Source organism: Hipposideros armiger, unplaced genomic scaffold, assembly GCF_001890085.2.
Source record: "Hipposideros armiger isolate ML-2016 unplaced genomic scaffold, ASM189008v1 scaffold_1383, whole genome shotgun sequence".
Lineage (NCBI taxonomy): Eukaryota > Metazoa > Chordata > Mammalia > Chiroptera > Hipposideridae > Hipposideros > Hipposideros armiger.
In genome coordinates this window covers 245672-255532 of record NW_017732733.1, presented here as the reverse complement: position 1 = coordinate 255532, position 9861 = coordinate 245672, and the positions used below count along the sequence as shown (strand labels likewise).

The 9861-nt window shown below is 44.9% G+C and overlaps 1 protein-coding gene across 1 annotated transcript in view; it reads left to right on the top strand.

Moving 5' to 3' along the window:
- The first annotated feature begins 338 nt into the window (after positions 1-338).
- Positions 339-9861, top strand: part of LOC109377389 (glutamate receptor ionotropic, delta-1-like) — a 44095-nt gene continuing 34572 nt past the window's right edge. The window contains exon 1 of the mRNA XM_019633717.1: positions 339-398. The gene's annotated coding sequence lies outside the window, so the exon portion shown is untranslated. The remainder of the gene's footprint in view (positions 399-9861) is intronic.

Below are 9861 nucleotides of genomic sequence, written 5' to 3'. Positions count from 1 at the left end.
CATAGCTGTCTGCTGGGATCATCTGCTTAATCTGGGAGCTAAAGTATATCGGGCACCTGGGACACCACATGTTGCACAGCAGGCACTCAGTCCTCCCACATGCTCCAACCTGACTGTCCTGCATTTTTACAGCTTTAAGACTGGGGGTTCACATTTCCTCCCCACTACCCTCCCTCTGTCCTGGCAAAGCCCAGGCACTATTTGGGTTTTTGGCCAGCAGGAAAGGAGCAGGCAGTGCGTTCTCTCTCTTCCTTGCACGTGAACTATTCCAGGGCTTGGCTAGGAAGGAGGGAGCCGATTGCGGCAGAGTCCCTGCATGCGGGCAGTCTGGGAGTGACTCGCTGAGTCTGGCTCTACAGTGGAATGTTCGTGACAGCACAGCTGGCAGCCGCAGACAGGTAGCCCAGCACCCTAGGAGAATTCTAATTCAGTGGGATTTTACCAGCAAATGACTGTAACAAAGAAAGGATATATTAAAGTGTGCATGAGAGATTGTGGTTATTATGAATTACATTCTTTGAAATCTCATTTAGACCCAGGAAACAGACTGTGTTTGGAAGGCTCTGAGGATTAATCCTTTCAGAACAATGGAGTATCAGTGATCATTTGGAAAAGCAATTATGCCAAATTTAATTATCATGCACGTGCATTTCATTGGCATCACCATGCACACCCAGAGGATACTGGGGAAAGGACTGCCCCAGCACTGGCCCTTGATTGAGGAACATGGTGCAAAATTATACACGTTGTAATTGAGCATCGCTTAATATGCGGCTTGATGGATACAGAGATTGTGGGTGGAGTGAATGGGAGGGGCGTTCGGCCCACTTAGCAGATGTGTGAGATATTTGGAAAGGCTTTTCAATGTTTGCAACATATTGAAGAGGAGCAAACCACATTTCAAGTAGGCTGATAAAAATGTTTCTCTATCTTAAGCATTTCTTTTGTTCTCTGTTCTTTTGGTATCCTTACCTCTTCCCAATGGCAGAATTCAGTTTGCAGCACTCAAGAGAGCAGCTGAATGGGATTTTGTGAGTGTGTGCATGTGTTTCGGGGAGCATGGGGGTGGCAGGGGCAGGGTCTGGTGGACAGGTGGACCATGGCACTGTGGATTCAAAGGTTTTCAGAGTTTGTGATATAGGAGGCTGACCTACTGGGGAACCATGTCAGGTTTATCTGTCTCCTGGCCGCAGCCCAGCCTCCTCCCTTCGGCTGGCTAATGCTTTTCCTTCAGAGCTTCCTCCTTTCAGAGGACGTACCCTGATGACCCTGGGTTGGGTGCCATGCACTAACTTGCACAGCACAACATCATTGATAATTTATGTGCCTATTACCTCTGTACACTGCAGTCACCCCCTGGAGAGCAGTGACCATGTCCTTTACTGAGCATTGGCTCCCCAGCCCCCCTGCACAGCACCTGCATAAAAAGGACTCAGTAAATATTTGTTTGATGAATGATCAAAAATTGGTAACAACAGGAGTCAATGCTTCCTCTCTATACCCCTAACTGTGCTAAAGCCTAAACAAACTGCCCTCAAAGCTGCTATCTTTAGTTTGGGGGTGTGATCTATAATACTCTGAAGATAAAACCGTCAGTGTTTGAAACATGAATCCTCCACTAGTTTTGTGATCTGGAGCTAGGGAGTTGGCTTCTCTGGGGCGCAATGAGGAGTGTAAAACTGGCCACAGGCATCTCTGAGAGAACAAACTGAAATAGCATATGGCAGGTGCCTGGCGGGTGGCAGGTCCTTCCTGAGATACCCATGAAAAGTTACTTTTCATTTGTTTAGTTGAGCTTGGAGTTTCTTTATCTTTTGAAGAGTTGGCCAATAATTTATTAAGGATCCAAAAGCCAGGACCTAGACCTTCAAGTTAGAGGTGTTATTATTGGATTGTTAGTGCTGTGGGGCTGAAGCCTCTTCGCATGGGCATGAGTGAACGGGGGCAAATGTGCCTGGGTTTCGGCTGAGAACCTCACTGCCACAGGTGGAATTCAATGGCCCTGCTGGGGTTTGGTATCCAGAAGACACATCTTTCCCTGACTGGGGCCCGTGACCCCCAAATCACTGCAGCCAAGAATGGCTATTGCACAGAAAATCCAGGAGTAACTCCTACCTTATGGCGCTCTTAGGAGAGATAAATAGGCACACGGGGAGGCTGTGCTTGAGAAACATGGAGAGTGTTGTTAACATATGCTTACTGTTGACCTCTGTCTCACTAGCTAATACAACCAGTGTGAACAGCCTCAATTGCTTTTACAAGATGTGGGCAGGCTTAAAGATAAAGGGGTGCAAGGTGCCTATGACTTCTGCTGACTTAATTTGGTTTTTTAGGTGGCAAACCCCAAACTGACAAAGTGGCTGGTGTGTCAGGCAGAGTATTAAGCATATTATCTCATATATCGGGTTGTCAGGAAAGTCATGACGTATTTTTTCTGTTTTTCATTGCAAAAATGTGTCATGACTTTTCCAACAACCTGATAATTTTATTGGATTCTCCCCAAAACGTGAGAAATAGGTGGTACTGTCTCCATTTATAGCTGAGTTGCCCAAATCATGTAATTCACAATAATAATTCTGTCTGAAATCTATTACGTGGGCATTTAATAAAGTTGAATCATATGAAATTGCCATCTGTATAGGCCAAAAACAGGTAAAGGTTAGTACTAGCCATGGTTTTCATGTGTGTCTGAATGAACTTAAGTCAGACAGAGCTGTTTGACTCCAAGCTTCCTATTGTGACACTGCCTTCCAAAGAGGTAAGCTACAGTGCTACTGACAAAAAAAAAAATGGATGTCAGGATGCTGTTCTATATGTTCGTAACAACAATAGTGGTTACTATCGAGGGCCCCACTGAGATGGCTTGGGTCTGGGGACTGGAGGAAGGGGTGGTGCTCTGGGCAAGGGAGCAATTCCAAAGGCGCTGTGCTTTGGGGACCGTGTCTTTTTTGCACTAATTCTTTCCCCGGCATGGCAGGGTGTCCTCAGAGGTGGAAGACACTTTTGCTGAATGAAGTTTAAAATGTCATCACTAATTAGCTAGGATTGCAGGCTGGGGCAATGCAACCCCAGGCTTGGGAATTTCACTTTCTAGACATAGAATTGAAGGGAAAATACACTTTCCAAACTCATTTTGAAAATAGTTTCCCTTGGAAATTAAAACCATTAAGTGTACATCATTATGCAGATCAGTATTCATGCTTCAAAGACACATAATTTTGCCTTCACTTAATTTGTTTCTTCAAGACCTAATTATGGATTGGGTAAAAAATTGTTATTTTTCTATCACTGTGCAAATCGCCTTTTACCACCCAGGAGAACAGTTCTTTCTGGTTACCAAATGTTTCCATGTAGTGATTAGTCAAGGAAAAGTCAGGGAGTCGTATCTCAAGAGGGAGTTGGTGCTTCATGAAGATGAAGAAATACAAATGCACCCTTCTCGGTAAGACAGAGTGGTGGGGACTGGCTTGGGTGGGGCTGCAAGTTGTCCCCCAAACGGAAGCATTCAGCTGCCTGACCTGGCCCTGGGGGTGTAAGGAGGTTACGTTGGTCCAGGAGCCAGCAGCAAGGCCCACCAGACTGGGCTGCCTAGCAGTGAGCACCAGGGTGGCAGAGGGACTGACATTCAGGGTCTAGGCAGAAGACAGTGCCTCTGTAGAAGTCACTTTGCTTTGTGGGAAGTGCTGATGCTAGTGACTTGATCCATGAAAAGATCCAGAGATTGGAGTTGGCTCTGATTAGGATTAAAATAAACACTTCTGTCATGCTTACTATGTGCTAGGCACTTTAGTGTGGTGAAAGTGTTTTAAACGCTTTACAAACATCCACTCATCTAATCCCTACAACAATTTTAGAGGCAAGTGCTATTATTATCTACATTTTATAAATGAGGACTTTGAGGCTCATCGAGGTTTAGTAGCTTGTCCCAGATCACATTGTTAATGAGTGGTGGGACTCTGGCTGGACTCTCTAGCTTTGACCACTGCACTATCCTACTTCTCATTATGAGTAGGTCACTCACAACTCAACAAGTACTATAGATTCACGAATACATTTAATCCTCTCAATACCTTATGAGGGATATGGAACTGTAGTGAGCTATTATTCTGGGCCCTCAATACCTTCAGATATTACACCCTTTTTTAGTCCATTCCCCCCCTCCCCCATTGAACCTGGGCTGCCTTGTGACCTGCTTTAATCAATAGAATGTGGCAGAACTGACACTGTGACAGTTCTGGACCTCAACCTTCAGACACCTGGCAGCCTTCACTTTGCATTCTGGAGAAAGCCAGCTGCCATATAAGAAGCCTGACCACCCCAAGGCCCTCAAGCTCAGAAGTGAGGAGAAGCTATGTGGAGGGGAGCTGAAGGTCCAGCCCTCAGAACCGCTGAGCTCCCAGGCCATAGCCCCACCACCTTGCCAGCCGTGTGAGTGAAGCCATCTTGGAAGTAGATCCTGTGGCCCCATTGATCCTCCCTGATTGATGCTGCATAGAGCAAAGACGAGCTGCTGCTGAACTCTGCCCAAATTTCAAAAGCATGAGACAATAAATAAAATGAATGAAAATGATGTCTCTCTGAAGCCACTACATTTCTCAATTGTTTGATAATGCAGCGAAAGATAATTGAAACAGCTATTACAGATGAAAAATCCAAAGTAAAAAGAGGCTATGGATCTAGCCCAAAATGATACAGCTGGGAAGTGGCAGATGCAGAAACTAAATCAAGGAATGTGAGTGCAGAGATGCACTCTAACCACTGTCCTCTAGTCCCTCTGCAGGTGATCTGCAAGGATGTCCTCAGTGCCCAGGAGGGTCAGCTTATGTGAGGCTGTGCCGGGGGTTCCGAGATACATGTACCCAGAGCCCTGCTCACCGGCCTTCTGGGTCTGTTTGACACTTACATTTCCCCTTTAGACTACTTCCCAGCTAGGGGCATGCTGCAGGCTTTACTGAACTCCAAGGATGTTCCAGATACATTTTTTTAGCAGCTTTATCATGTAATCTTAAAGCAGGTAATGTGATTGTCCCCACCTTACAGGTAGGAAAACTGAGGCTTAGAGATTTAAGTACATTGCTTAGATTCACAAGCATGTTTGGAATGCAGCTAGAACTTGAACCTGGTTCAGCTCAACCTCAATACCCAATACATGGCCCAGCTTTGCCTCCTGCACCCACACTTCAGGGTCCCCATGCAGGCTCGGTCATCCTGTTCCAGCTGGTGCTGAAATCCATCCAAATTCAGCTCCTTCACAGCGTTCCCCCAACAACATGGTCAGCTACTCCCTGGGGATGCTCTGAAAGTTTGTAAGACCACCCGGACCTGGTACCCCCTCCTCGTCTCTCCTGATCAAAACCCATTTTGCCTGTTTCTGTGCATGCCAAACCCCACAGAAGATAGCTGTGAGGATTTTTCTGCCCTTATCACCCCCATAGGCAGAGTGGGCGTTAGCTCCTCTCGGCCCTTGGAGACTTCTCACCACAGCAGCAGCAGGGCCAACTCTCTTTCTCTAGGTTGTGTCAGGATTGAGCCCTGGCTGGGCCATGGGCAAGCCTTTCCTTCTCACCCACAGATAATGAGCAGGGAGGTGTTCCTGAGTAGGAGATGCTTCTTCCTAGGGAGCAAGGGTGACTGAACCTCAAAGAGGAGTTGGAGGCATTGAAGTTGTACGAGAGGCCCGTGATGCAGCATCTACTGAGCGGGGTGCTTGAAGGGGCCCAGTGTCAGAGCCCCCGTCATATGAGTCTTCAGGTTTACGTTGCCTTCCAGGCTTCCTGCACAGGTGTCCAGATGTGCCTGAGCAGAAGTGTCATGCCAGAGCCCAAGGAGAGGACAGCACAGTCCCCTGCTGTGTTCGGTTTCCTGAGGGTGGTAGGTCCCTCAGTTCAGCATATGTGCTCCTCCAAGGGCCCCACATCTTGGTGACCTGGGTAGGAACAATGTGGAAAGAACTTACTCTGTCCTGGCCCTGGCCCTCAGTCACCTCATCCTAAAATGACCTCTCAGAGCCCTTCCCACAGCTGCAAGGACATATTGATGCCCAGCCATGAGCTGGACACTCCTGGAACTTTCCTCATTGTGGTGATCTCTCTCCCACCCTCTCCATCCTTCTCTCGCATCCCTCATTTACATATATAAACAGGCATCCAGCCATTTGTCCATTTGTCCTGTACACTGAGCCATGTGTCCCTTCTGTAACAAACCTATAGGTACTGTTTTAAGCACTGTACAAAATATGAACTCTAACCCTCAAGACATCCTAATAAGGTAGGCACCATTACCAGTTCCAATATACAGTGGGGAGACAGAGACAATTAGTTTTCAAGCTTAAGGGGAGGTGACTGCATTTTTTTATCAAAACGTGCTTATAGTCTGCCAGCTACTTATGTACAGTACCTCCAGGGGACTAGATTTTGGGATGTGCCCTGAGTTAAGTGCAGGATCTAAGGCATGAGAAATAGATTAAGCCAACCCACGGACTAAGGATTTCATTGGATGCTCCTTCACTGGCCACTGGCACAGCCGTGATTTGACAAAAAGTGACTGTGGGAGTTCCTCAGCCTCAGGAGGTAACTCAGCTTTCACTTTGCACTCTGGGAAACTGTCTTGAACTGGACACATCCAGAAGAGCCCAGGACGAAAACCAGCTGGAGAGCAAGGCCTGGTTTTCTCAGCCCCCTGCTGTTCCACCAGCTGAATGAAGTCCTACAAAGGAGACCCATTAACCCATTGAGTTATTTGACATAATAAATTGTAGCTGAGCTGTCTTAGGCCACTAGATTTTGAGGTAGTTTGTTTTGGTGCAATAATTGATAACTGAAACACCTGCCCAGGGCAGACCAGGCTTGGAGTCCTGGCCCTCTACCAATGTACGAAGTAAAATTGAATTGTATTTGGAAAAGGGCAACTCAAAACCATGCCTCATAAAAAACATTGGGAGGAGCTGGTGAGAAGATTGAAAACTCAGGCACACCACTTGGCTGCTTCAAATACCAGAAGTGCTGTTGTGCTAGAAAGACTAGACTGATTCAAAAGTATCCCAAGGGCTTTAAGAAAAATCATAACGATAAAAATAGATTCAGTACCTCCAATATGCCAGTCATTTTATATACAGTCTACCCTAATCCTGTAAATGACTCTTTAAGATATACTTTCATGATTTTGCAGGTGAAGAAACAGAATCAAAGAGGCTAAGTTACTTGCCCAAGATCGTGCAGTGTGTAAGGGGAGGTACTAGAATTGGAGCCTAAGTTTGACTCAAGCTCAATGGCCTCTTTCCACTATGCCTTGCTGTCTCATTCTTGGCCTACTGGATGGAACTCAAGGAAACGGGGACTTTTGGGGGGATCTCTGAGCATGGTGTGTTCTCTCTCACCTCCAATACTTTTACCCTTGCTTTTCCTTTAAGGAGCGATGACCTTTCCATGGTTCTCTGGGGGAATCCTGTTCAGTCTTTAGTATCATATGTCACTCTCTTTGTCACACCTTTCCCTGGTCTTTTGGGCTTAGAGGATTTTCTTCCCTCTGTCTTTCCACAATGCATTCTACAAACCCTCTTCTTATGTGTAACCCATGATTTTAATGACTTTCTATCATTGTACTTTTCTCCCTTCTAGATTATAAATTTCTCTAGGACAGGGATTATGCTTCATTCATCTCTTTGATCTACACCTGTCAGGTTCTGGCATGTGGCAGCTTCAATAAATGTTTTTTTAATTAATGAGTGTATGGATGATTCCGTAGAAGAAATAACTCTGTGAATCATTGTCCAGATTTGGAAAATGGCACCTGTGATGGAAGTGAGCCCCTTTCCCCCCAGTCTGTTGAGTATGTAAGCAGTCATTGAGGCTGCTGTCATGTGGATTCTGACATCAGTGATCTCATGAGTGAAATGGGCTATTGGGTGAGAGAGTATATAATTAGAATGTTTCATTATAGGTCTTTCATTTCCTAAGACTTGAGAAGAAAATGAAGCTTTACAGTATTTGCCTGACAACCTTGCATGGATCCAGATAGGCCACGCAGGCAGACTTTGACCTACAGCTGATGTAAATCCTGGTGGAATGCCTTGGGAGCCTCCTGCAATATGAGCAGAAGGGAGGCCTGGGAAGAGTTGCCATGAGGTCATCTTCCACTCCCCTCCCTATTTCTTTTGGGGGGATGGTCCTGAGGCAGTTTCTCCTTGCTTCTCAGGTTCTCATGAGTATGAGGCTCTCTGTACACAGGGTATAGCCACAGGCTATAAAATCACTTAGCTGAAGTCTAGAACTGGCTCCCGAGCAACAGGATATCCCACCATTTGTGTTACAGTCCTCCAGACCCTTTTGTTTTCATGCCATCATTTTTAATGTACCCAGGGAGCTAACACATTTGGTCTTCTTCCTTTCTCTGCCTAACTAAGTGTAAGTGTCTGAATCTACAAGTGCCTTGTTGTATCTTCCCCCACCTAATCATTGAGCCTTGGCCTTGGCCTTGCCTGTGAGCTTGACAGTGCCCTCTCTCTGCCCACACAATCGGTCTGTGCACGTTCACATATGGCAGTGCTTCTCAACTAACTGTAAGAAAGGACGACTTCCTTTTGTTTTCAACCTGCCACCAACCAATATTTTCAGGAAGTATAATAAAATTCATTTCTACAAAGATAAAATGAAATAAAATACATACAAAATATAAGTTCCTTCCTCTTTTGGTTACGTTAGATTACACTGTAATCTGTAAAATTGCTAGATGCTTATAAATACTTGCTTTTGATTTCTCTACTTATCGAGGACTCAAAACAGTGTGAGGGCTGGCATTGGTCCACCGACCATACTGTTTGCAGCACTGGGGTGTGGAATGGGCGGTACCCCAAGGGAAATATAGGGATTTCAGAACAATGGGTTTGCTGAGTGTCCAAGTTTTTATTTAATTTCAATAAATTATAATGTACATAATTCATATTTTCCTGTTAAGGGGTTCATGGATATTTTTGAGTTTTAACTAAAATACTTCTTAGGCAATGGGGAGTGGGGGGAACAGCTTAAAAGTTACCTATTAATAATTTACAGATTGGAGGTAATACTAATAAGGCAAATACAGCTAACTATATGAAAATGGAGGAGTGGACATTTCTTTAGATCTTAGTTTGAGCTTCTGTCAACCAGATTATAAGGTAAAAAGAATGAAAATGTATTCTGATCTAATAGGAAGTTGGTTAAACAATTCCAAGTTGTTAATAGAACTATTTAAGACATCAAATTCAATTTGTAATGGTTCATAATGAATCTCACCTTGAGTGTCTATTGGGTCTTGAAATATTCCCTAATGATAATATGATCTATCGAGTCTGGCAAAATATCTAAGAATAATTTATTGTATCTGTAGCTCCACTTATAAAATTCTACTTTATATACATTTTATATTACATACATCATGTTAATATATGTGTATATTATTCATAAATAAGCATCCATATATTCTTTTAAAGTCTGACATTCTTTCACTGAAGGAGTAGTGTCCAGGACATGTGAAGACCACAGCACGAGGTCACCTACAAGGCCTTGCCAACCTTGCAGACAGTGGTCAGACACATCTCAATCTTTACCCTGCATGTGCAGGTCAGGATTTCTGGATGTTGTCCAGCTGGAGTATGTTTCCAAGAGCATGAGCTCAGTGGCGGCCCAGGGATGTGTTTCCCAACAAATCTAAATCATAAAGGGCCTGAGGGCTGGGATTGTGTGTGCTTTGGTCTTGTACCAATTACAAGGATCATAAAGATACACTCAAGGGGTACATCGACTCTTTGTATAGTTTGTCTGTCCCAAGCTTCATTAGAGAATGTGGATGAAAGAAAGGGCTCTTTGGGAAGGCCAGTAAGGCTCC